This window comes from Gossypium hirsutum, chromosome A11 (assembly GCF_007990345.1).
Source record: "Gossypium hirsutum isolate 1008001.06 chromosome A11, Gossypium_hirsutum_v2.1, whole genome shotgun sequence".
Classification (NCBI taxonomy): Eukaryota; Viridiplantae; Streptophyta; class Magnoliopsida; order Malvales; family Malvaceae; genus Gossypium; species Gossypium hirsutum.
The window spans coordinates 116771119-116782302 of record NC_053434.1 but is presented as its reverse complement, the minus strand read 5'-3'; the positions used below and the strand labels follow the sequence as shown (position 1 = coordinate 116782302).

Genomic DNA, 11184 nt, shown 5'->3' with positions numbered 1-11184 from the left:
CCCAAACCCCCTTTTTATCTCTTCCTCCTTTCTTCAGTTAAGGTTTCAACACCCATCATCGCCGGCGGTTCACCGTGCCGAATGGAGAGGGGAGCGGCCACGGGGTAGATCCGGTAAGACTCTTTTCTTCCTTGATTCTTTTTCGTTTTAAAGTAAGTTAATGAAAAAAAAATAAAACAAATCAAAGATAAACAGAAAGATTGAGATAACAGAGGAAAAAAATTGAAGTTTCACCTTCTAAGCTTTTCTTTTTTCTTTTGTTTTTGATACAAACTTTTTGTACATCCTCCCTCTTTTTCGTTTGTTGTTTGGGTGGCTTTTATATGGCCTAATTTTTACATACTTCATTATTATTTTCTATTCTTGCTTCTGTTTTGCTTGTTTTCAGGGCATGGGCATGGACGGTGGGGTGTGTGATGGTGCTGGTGGCAGACAGCATGGGAGAGTGGGAGTGGTGCTGGTGGCAGACAGCATGGGAGAGTGGGAAGAGGCAAGTGGGAGTTTAGGGTTTTGGGATTGGGCTTGGATGTTGGGCTAGGTTAATTTTAGGTTTTGGGTTTGAGGATGGGTTAAATGGTTTAATGGGCCTAGGTATTTTGTAAACGGGCCAAAATTGGCCTACAACATCTGCCCCTCTTTGCTTATTGTCGTGTAACGGGAATAGAGCAAAGATACAAAGAAAGGCCAATTTTGCTCGGTCTCGCTAAGTTTTGACTTCTTTTGGTGATCTTCTCATCCAGGTAGTCTCTTTTTAGTCCTCCGTATCTTGTAGCTTTGGTTCAATCCATTACCTCTTCTGATATATGCTTTGTGGCTTCAATCTACTTCAATGTAACTTCAAGGATATAAGATTTGTAACTTCGATCTGCTTTACTGTGACTTCAGAAATATAAGATTAACAGCTTCAATTTGCTCTTCTGTTGCTTTAGTCAGATAAGGCTTGTGGTCTTCTCTTCTGTAACTTTAGAAGGACATCATCTAATATCCTTGATCAGCTCCACTGCAACTTCAAGGAAACAAAATCTGGTGACTTCAATCAGCCCTAATCTTATTCTTTACTCGATATGTGATCCTGAGCTCAACTCATTCAGCGTGTCCTGAGGCTCAATTCATCTCTCGCAATATGAGTTGATTTTTGAAACATACAAAAAATTGACAATACCTAAGTATGTCTTGAGGCTCAACTCGCCTCTCGCAATACGAGTTGATTTTTGAAAAGCATAGATTGAAAAAAAACATAAATTGAAAATACCTCAGCATGTGAGCCGAGGCTCAACTCACCTCTTGCAATATGAGTTGATTTGTGAAAAACAAAAATTAAAAGGCTTAACTCACCTCTCGCAATATGAGTCAATTTAAAACATAAACTAAAAATACCTCGGCGTGCCCCGAGGCTCAACTCATTTCTCGCAATATGAGTTGATTTTTTTTTTAAAAATTTAAAAATACCTCAACGTGTCTTGAGGCTCAACTCATCTCTCGCAATATGAGTTGATTTTGAAAAACAAAAATTAAAAGGCTTAACTCACCTCTCGCAATATGAGTCAATTTAAAACATAAACTAAAAATACCTCGGCGTGCCCCGAGGCTCAACTCACTTCTCGCAATATGAGTTGATTTTTTTAAAAAATTTAAAAATACCTCAACGTGTCTTGAGGCTCAACTCATTTCTCGCAATATGAGTTGATTTTGAAAAACAAAAATTAAAAGGCTTAACTCACCTCTCACAATATGAGTCAATTTAAAACATAAACTAAAAATACCTCGGCGTGCCCCGAGGCTCAACTCACTTCTCGCAAAAATTTAAAAATACCTCAACGTGTCTTGAGGCTCAACTTATTTCTCGCAATATGAGTTGATTTTCCTTGGAAAGCATGAATATTAAACATCAAAATACCAAAACCAGTTCTTTGGTAGAACTCGGATATCTTTTCCTTTGATTCAGTGCGACTCTCATTCAAGATTTCTTGCTTTACTGGATTACCTGTATATGCCATGCATGATGTCATCATGATATGCACATGTTTGTCTTAAATGCCTTTATGCCTACATGATTATGCAGTGCTCCTTAAGCATATTGGTCGTATGTCATTTTCGCCATGATTGTTGAGGATCTGCGTTCATTGCTTTGATTCTCGACCTTCTCTTCAGGCCTCATACCTGTCTTCGAGCTTTACGATTAATCGACGTTTCTCAGATATCACCCTTTTTGCCCTTGGTTAAACTTTGTTATTGCTTTGAAGATCTTGCACTTATCAAATTCTTATCCGGGTAATGCTTGACATTTCTTTTGTTTAGAGTATGTCATTTCACTATTTATCATTAAATAAACACATAATGAGATGCATGAAAATGGTCAGGTAGGGACACAAAGGATATCTCATATTCCTTTATTTCAAGTGTGGCAAACAAAGAAAGTTAACCAATGAGAGTAAAAATGTCAAAAAGAAAGAAAAGGTCGTATTCAACGGATGTAAATGCTCTAGATATTCAACACATGAACTCTTCCACGTTCCTCAATCAATAATCTTTTCGAGCATGGCTTCTTGCGTAGAAAATTTCGAGCTTTCAGAAATGCTTCAAATACTGTAGTCTCACTACTTGACCTATCGTTCGACCGCCAGGTTTGTTTCATTAGGACGCCCTCTCGGGTTTTCATCCTAATCTTTTTGTACTAATCAAGACGCCCTTTTCGGGTTTTTGCCCTAATCCTTTTTTTTAAGATGCCCTTTTCGGGTTTCATCTTAAGCATAATATTTCTTCACCGCATCTGAATTCACCGGATTCGGTAACTCCTTCCCATCCATCTCGGTAAGGATTAAAGCTCCTCCTGAGAATGCCTTTTTTACAACGTATGGTCCTTCCCAATTTGGTGCCCATTTTCCTTGCAGGTCTTTTTGTATTGGGAGAATCTTTCTCAGAACGAGTTCTCCTTCATGGAACTCTCTTGGTCGTACCTTCTTGTCATGGGCTGCGATCATTCTCTTTTGGTACATTTGCCCATGACAAATTGCCCTTAGACGTTTTTCTTCAATGAGGTTCAACTGATCATATCGAGCTCGAACCCATTCTGCTTCTTCTAACTTTGATTCCATCAATACTCGCAGAGAGGGGATCTCAACCTCGATAGGTAGCACAGCTTCCATTCCATAGACTAGAGAGAAAGGAGTTGCTCCCGTAGATGTTCGCACAGATGTGCGATATGCAAACAAAGCAAATGGAAGTTTCTCGTGCCAATCTTTATATGTCTCAGTTATTTTCCCAATGATCCTCTTAATGTTCTTGTTAGCTGCTTCAACAGCCCCGTTCATCTTTGGGTGATAGGGCGAGGAATTATGATGCTTTATTTGGAACTGCTCGCACACTTCTTTCATCATCTTATTGTTCAGATTCGTGGCATTATCTGAGATGATTCTTTCAGGCAAACTATATCGGCAAATGATTTCCTTTTTCAAAAACTTGCACACTGCAGTCTTCGTCACATTGGCAAACGAAGCGGCTTCAATCCATTTTGTGAAGTAACCGATAACCACTAAAATGAATCGATGTCCATTTGAAGCTTTTGGAGAAATTGGCCCTATGACATCCATGCCCCACATAGAAAAAGGCCACGGAGAAGTCATGACATGAAGGGGTGAAGAGGCTACATGAATTTTATCGCCGTAGATTTGACATTTGTGGCATTTTCTGGCAAAATTGATGCAGTCACTTTCCATTGTCAGCCAATAATAGCCGAGTCTCATGATCTTTCTGGCCATATTGAAACCATTGGCATGCGTTCCGCAAATTCCCTCATGGACCTCTTCAAGTATTTTTCTGGCTTCAACATCATCCACACATCTCAAAAGCATCTGATCCTTTCCTCTTTTATACAGGATATCCCCATCAAGAACAAATCTCGCTGCCATTCTTCTAATTGTTCTTTTATCGTTCTCATTCGTTTGTTCGGGATACCTTTGATTCTTGATATATTCTAAGATATCATGGAACCAAGGCCGTCCGTCTACTTCTTTCTCAATGCTACAATAGTGTGCAGGGACCTCGTATATGCTCATTTTGAGGGGCATTATTTCTGCTTCTCTACTTGCTTTGAACATTGAAGCCAAAGTGGCTAGGGCATCAGCCAGTTGGTTCTCTTCTCGTGGGAAGTAATGAAAAGTTATTTCTTTGAATTCCTTGATCAATCCAGCCACTAAATCGCTGTACTTAATCAATTTTGAGTCCTTCACTTCCCATTCTCCACAGATTTGGTAAATCACTAGGGCTGAGTCCCCGTATACCTCCAAGATCTCGATGTTTCGTTCGATAGCTGCACGAAGCCCCATGATACAGGCCTCATATTCTGCGATATTATTGGTACAGAAGAAGTTCAGTCTTGCAGTGAACGGATAATGATTCCCGTCTGGTGATACCAAGATTGCTCCAATTCCATGCCCTAAAGCATTTGACGCACCATCAAAGCACATCTTCCATGACTTCTCTTTTGATGACTCGGATTCTATTTTTGTGATGCACATTAAGTCTTCGTTTGGGAAATCGAATCTTAAAGGCTCATATTCCTCTGTCGTTCGAATTGCTAAGAAGTCAGCTATTGCGCTCCCTTTTATTGACTTCTGACTTACATAGGCAATGTCATATTCCGAAAGGAGGAGCTGCCATCGTGCCATTCTTCCTGATAGTACCGGCATAACAAATCTATCGGTATTCTGGAAAGTGTAGCCAATGGCATAACATTTAATGCTGACCCATTATCGATGAGTACGTTCGGTATTATGTAGCCCTTGCAGCGGGTCGTGATATGCAGCGCTTTCACCGAACCTCTACCATTTAGCGGTATCTCATCATCACTAAAAGAGATGAAGTTGTCCGCATTCAGATTGTTTACCCACCTATCAAGCTTTTCGACAGATATGTTGTTGGCCACGTAAGCTTGATTTAACACCTTCAATAAAACGTTCCGGTGTGGCTCTAAATTTAACAGTAGAGATAGAACTGAGATTCGTGCTGGCTGCTTGCTCAGTTGTTCCACCACACTATATTCGCTGTGCTTAATAAATTTCAAGAATTCTTGAGCTTCTTCCTCATTCACAGGCTTTTTAGTTTCTTGCACGGGTGGAATTTCTTGCTCGACTTCAACCTCGTGCATCACTGCTTTTCCTTTTTGCTTCGAGTCGCTACTTTTCTTTACCGGTTCAACTTCTTTAGAATAGCATCGTCCACTTCGAGTAAAATGACCAACCTCCCCAACATCTTCAATTATGGCTTTGGACTTTTCAACTTCCGGTGTAACGATATTAACATCATATCTCCACGGTACTGTTTTGTTGTCCTTATACGGGAAAGGAGATGGTACTTCAATTACCATCTGTGGTTTCAATGGCTCTCTCATCGCGTCGTAATAAATTACCAACGGTCGATCAGCACTATAAGGGGGCCCTGATGATTGGCTATCAGAGACGCATACTTCTCTTTCGTTGGCATCTTCACTCTTGTTAAGGACCTTGATCTCCTTATTATTCATCCGGTCTTGAAGTAACCTTTTAAAGTCCTCGCACGACTGAATGTCGTGCCCAACAATCCCATGAAAATTGCAAAAACTTTGACCTTCTTCTCCAAAAACTCTATCAGAGTGACAGAGCAATCCTTTCTTAACTAATACCTCCCAGATTTTCTGCAGAGGCGTCCTTATTTCTGCCACACATCTTCTGACCTTACATTCATCCTCTTTCCCCACTGTGCTCACATTCCCTTCGGTATGGTTAGGGAACGGGTTCTTCGTGGCGTTACTAGCACTATCGAATCGTAGGATACCCGCGTCAATGAGTCCTTGAACTCTCCTTTTGAAAGCGAGACAGTTCTCAATAGAGTGCCCTTGGTTCCCTGCGTGGTATGCACAACTAGCGTTTGGATCGTACCACTTTGGGTATGGAGGTTTAAGGGGTGCCATGTAATGGGGAGAAATTAGCTGTTTTTCTAAAAGTTTTGGGTATAATTCCCCATACGACACAGGGATGGGGGTAAATTGCGATCTCTCGGGATTAGGCCTTGATGGTCTTGGTTCATTTCTGGGTTGGCTTTGGGCGGGTACCGTGTTTTGTGGGAAAGTGGTGACGGGTCTTTGGTTGTTCGTGGCGTATATGGGGCAGAACGGATGTGGTGCTTGGTAATAAGGGGTTTGAGGGGGATAATGGAAATTCGAGGGTGGATAATCTCGAGGTCGGGGTTGATTAGGATACGAATTGGGAATGTAACGACTCCCAGTTCCCACCATGAGGGCTTCTGGCTCTTTCTTCCTTAAGGGTGCTGCTTTTCTTGAGCCTTCTAATCCTTCCATTCTACCGCTCTTGACGGCATTCTCTATGAGTTCACCGGATATTACAATATCCGCGAAATCTTTCGTGGCATTTCCCACTAATTTGTCATAAAACGGTGCCTTTAAAGTATTGATAAAGAGAACGGTTATCTCCGTTTTTGTTAGTGGGGGTTCCACTTGAGTTGAGACGTCTCTCCATCTCTGCGCATACTGTCTAAAGGTCTCTGATGGCTTTTTCTCCATCATTTGCAAGGTCATACGGTCTGGCACTATATCCGATACATGCTTGTACTGCTCGCAAAATGCTGACGCCAAGTCCTTCCAGGATCGAATCTTTTCTCTACTAAGTTGATTGTACCACCGAAGAGCTGACCCCGTTAGACTATCTTGAAAGCAATGTATGAGTAGTTTATCCTCGTTCACATAACCGGTCATCTTTCGACAGAATATAATGAGATGTGCTTTTGGGCACCTTGTCCCATCATACTTCTCAAAGTCAGGCACTTTGAACTTCGGAGGCAAAATTAGATCAGGTACCAAACTGAGTTCTTTGGCACCTAGTGCGGAGAAGACTTCAGTGCCTTCTATTGCTTTGAGTCTTTCCTCTAGACTCCTATATTTTGCGTCATGGTTATCCAATTTCAACTTGGCTACCTCTGCTGGGTCATCCAGATCTGGAACTAGTGGATTAGCAGGACTAGCCTCTGGGTTCAACGCTAACATTCCTTGCCCCAAATTAGTGGGTGGAGCAGGTGGCATAGGTCGATGTTCCAAGCCAGTGGGTTCCTCTTGAGTATACCCTCTTTGTATTGTATATGCGGGCGGTGGAGTGAATCCCGGGGGATAGAATGGATCTTGATCATGGTGAATTCTTGACCGAGGTTCCATAACATCGGAGTTCTGCATGGGTCCCTTTCCTTTGACCAAAGTTGTCATCATCTCCATCATTTTAGCCATCTGATCTCTTTGCTCGAGCGATTCCTCTCGAGATCTCACCATTAGGTCTCTCGTCTCTTGTTGCGATTTGGCCAGTTGCTATTGTAATTCCTTTTGAGCCCTTTCCATCCTTTCAATTCTCTCATTGAATTCATTCTCCATTACTCTAGCTTGTCGGCGCGTTTTATACGGATGACGTGGTTCCAGTTTTGAAGTCTGGCAACTGCGAATTGTACGCTTTAATCTCAGCGAACGAGTATGGGATATGCAATGAATGAATTGATGCATGAATGAATGCATGAATGTCAAATGAATGTAAGTTATGAATGAAATGCAAGAAATTGGTGTTGATTTCAAGATAGCCCCATATTTAGGCATTTCATTTATCAACATAGTCTATTACACAAAGTTCTCATTTTTCCAACAGTTACACAAATTTCCTAGCCACATTGCCTTGTTTCTTCACTTGCTCTAAAAACTCTGATATGCTCGATCTTTGGCTCGGAGGGAATTGGCAACTGAGAACTTCGGCTTCATCTGATAATTGAACAACTTGTATAGCCGCTTTACGAATTTCATTGATCAAGAAGTCAAGTTGCATTTCTTTTTCTTTGAGAGTTCCTTCATACGCGTGAATGTCCCTATCGTACTGCTCACTCTTTTCTTCTAGAGCCTTCAAGAGGTTATCTAATTGTTGTTGACGAGATTGCAGCATATTTTCTAGATCTCGTGTTTTCCTTCATAAATAAATTTTTAAATAGTCGGGTTAACTCGACTCTATTTGCGGCAATCTAATCTAGTGACGATCACCAACAAAGGCCCATTTCAGCAACCTGAGGAGAAAAGAGATTAATTTCAGTAACCCATAATATTGGACTTCGGTATATTCTTACCCTTTTTATTATTATTTACTCATTCCGAATTTAATATATATTTTAGATTACATATTATTACAACATTATTATTAGTTTTCTTTTTATTATTTTAGAAATATTTTTATTTTCTTCTAATTAATTTCAATAAATAAGGCAACGTATCGATTTAACATAAGGTCATTGATTTCATCGCTATGTTGGGTGAATATCATTGGCTCGTGTTAAAAATGGGACGTCCTTTTTAAAAAATCGACAAATTTAAAAATTCTTGTGTTTTGAAATAGGATATTTATTTTTGTGATTATTGGTAAGTGATCAAGTTTTATTTTTAAAATGAAGATGATGATAGGTAATTTGTCAAAATTCTAGTGTTGTAAACTTTTCGTGTTTCCAAAATTTTTCGTGTTTTTCTAAAAAAAAATTTTCAGGTTTCAAAAATTTTCGTGCTTTCAAAATTTTCGTGTTTTAAAAATTCTCATTTTTCAATTGGATCATGATTAAATATTAAATTGAATTCGTTCTTTGAAATTAAAGACAACTAGTGTTTAACAAGATACCAATTTTAGGCGTCGCGAGGGTGCTAATACCTTCCTCATGCGTAACCGACTCCCGAACCCTATTTTTCTTTGGATTTATGCGTAGACCCAAATTTGGCCTTCATTTTTGTTCAAATAAATTTTCTTTTCAAAAAAGATGATTTATTAGGTGTCTGATCACACCTAGAAAAAAGGATCGGTGGCGACTCCCCTCTTTATTTTAAAATCAAACTTCAGTTTTAAAGTTTTCAATAAATCGCCACAATTAGTGACCAAAGCTAAACATTTTTACGTCGCTACATATATAATAAAACATACACTAATATTATATATAATAATACTAGAAATAATAATAACTAGTAATAATAATACATTAAAAATAATAATATGTTAATAATAATGATAATATGAATAATGGTCAATATAATAATAATAATGATAATATGAATAATGGTAAATATAATAATATTAAATAATATTAAAAAGGACCAAATCGAACTAAGAATAGAGTTTGAGGGAAAATCTAAAATAAAAAAGAAGAGAAAATGACCTATTTCAACACGCACAAATAGTGGAGGGACTAAAAATGAAATAAACCCCTCCAACCCAAAACACGCAACGCATTGAGGACCAGATTGGAAAGTATAACAAATTGTAGGGCCAAATTAAAATACAAAGAAATTTTGATTGTAAAAGCTTGAAAAAGAGGAAGGGCTAAATGCGTAAATAGCCCTTCCATAATAAAACACGCGGATCCTAGCGGGTCAAAGTCGGATCAGGTCGGGCAGAGTGAAACGGCGTCATTTTGGGGCTTATGGGTGCCGACCAAAACGACGTCGTTTTGTAACATCTATATAAGTTAAAGTTTTTGTTTTTGAAATCATTTGTTATCTGTTTCTAAAAAAAAACTAAACTTTTTCTTTGTTTTCTCTGCAGGTCCAGGTTCCGACGAGGTCCCTGGTCGATCTCCACCGCCGATTGCTACCACCGGCCACCGCTGGCCACCGTACACGGTAGCTGAAAAGTCGAAAAGGTGTATTTTTTTGTTTTCTTTTTATTTCCTTTGATATTTCTTTAAAAAAAATGGGAAAATATTGATATGTATGTAAATAGATTCGAAGAGAAAGAAAATAAAAAAAAATAAAATAAAAGATGAAGTAATCTTTGCTCTTGTATACCTTACTATTTCTCTGAATCTGTTTTTTGGGTTCTTTGTTTCTGTACTTGAATCTCTCTTTTTTGTTCTATTTTTATGTATTCAAAAAAAAAGTCCAAAAAAAAGGTCCTTTTAGTTTACAATTTTGGGCCTTTTATAGCCCGATTTTGCTACTTGTTTGCTGTCATTTCTCCTTTGATTTTGCAGGTGCAGGTGGTGGAGCAGGTGGTTGACAGAGGAGTGGCGGTGGGTGGTGGCAGAGGTCAAAAGGCTGAAGACCCTAGGTGCGGCGCACCTAGGGTTTGGTTGCTAATTTGATTGGGATGGGCTAGGGTTTGGTGGAATTTGGGCTGTTAGTTGATGGGTTTGGGTTGTGGGTTATGCTGGGGTTTAATTGTAAATGGATTTGATGTAAATGGGCCAAAATTGGCCTACAACAGTATTTTTTATATTATATAATTTATAACACAATAAAATTAAACCTATGGTAACATATAATACTAATACAATGTAAACAATAAAAAATTAAGATGATTATATATAAAACTATAAAAAATAAAAAAATAAATATTAAATTAAAATAACTATAAATATATTTAAAAAATAATATTATCAAACCTAAAATGAGTTTGGGTTAGCCATTTATAAATATGGGTAGATTTTGACAAAAAGAAATTTTGATTTCTCAAGATATCTAACAGAGTAAGCCCCGTAACTAATCTTCTGCATTCTGTAAGCCCATTAAAGGGTAGATATTGGCCACAAGTTTTAAAACTACTCCATATTCAATGTGAGGATCGAACCCTCAACTACTGATTAAAGTAGAAGAGACCCTTATTAGATCAAATCGAACTTAAACAAATATAAAATATATTAATATCATACTTAACGCAAACAATAAAAACTTTTACATTATAAGTGAATGTAGACAAAATGAAATTAATTGCAATAATGATTACATCTAATGCATGAAATCCTGTTGAGATTTTGTTCTTTAATTTTCTACTCAAAACATGAGAAGAGTGTGAATTTGGAAGTGAAACTGCAATTTAGACCAATCACCTTATATGCCAATTCCAACCACCACTCCTTAATGCAACCCCACTTATTTTTACACATTTAAAATATATATATTTCCTTTATTTGACAAAATAAAAATAATTGTTCCAAATTATGGTAGTAATTAATAATATTATTTTATTTATTATACATAACCCATTATTGGATTATGATTTTTTTAATCAATATTATTTAAAAAAATGAATAATTGTTTAATATATTAAAAACTTAACACTAAGCATTTGAACCTAATAAATCCTAATAAATGAACTCTTAAGCATATTATAAATATATAAATAATTAACAATA

At 37.9% G+C, this 11184-nt stretch overlaps 1 long non-coding RNA gene across 1 annotated transcript; it reads left to right on the top strand.

Annotated features, from left to right (window-relative positions):
• LOC107949319 (uncharacterized) lies at window positions 1-908 on the top strand. Its single transcript, XR_005904536.1, has 2 exons — window positions 1-113; window positions 389-908. It is a non-coding gene; the product is annotated as an uncharacterized lncRNA (long non-coding RNA).
• Window positions 909-11184: the final 10276 nt, after the last annotated feature.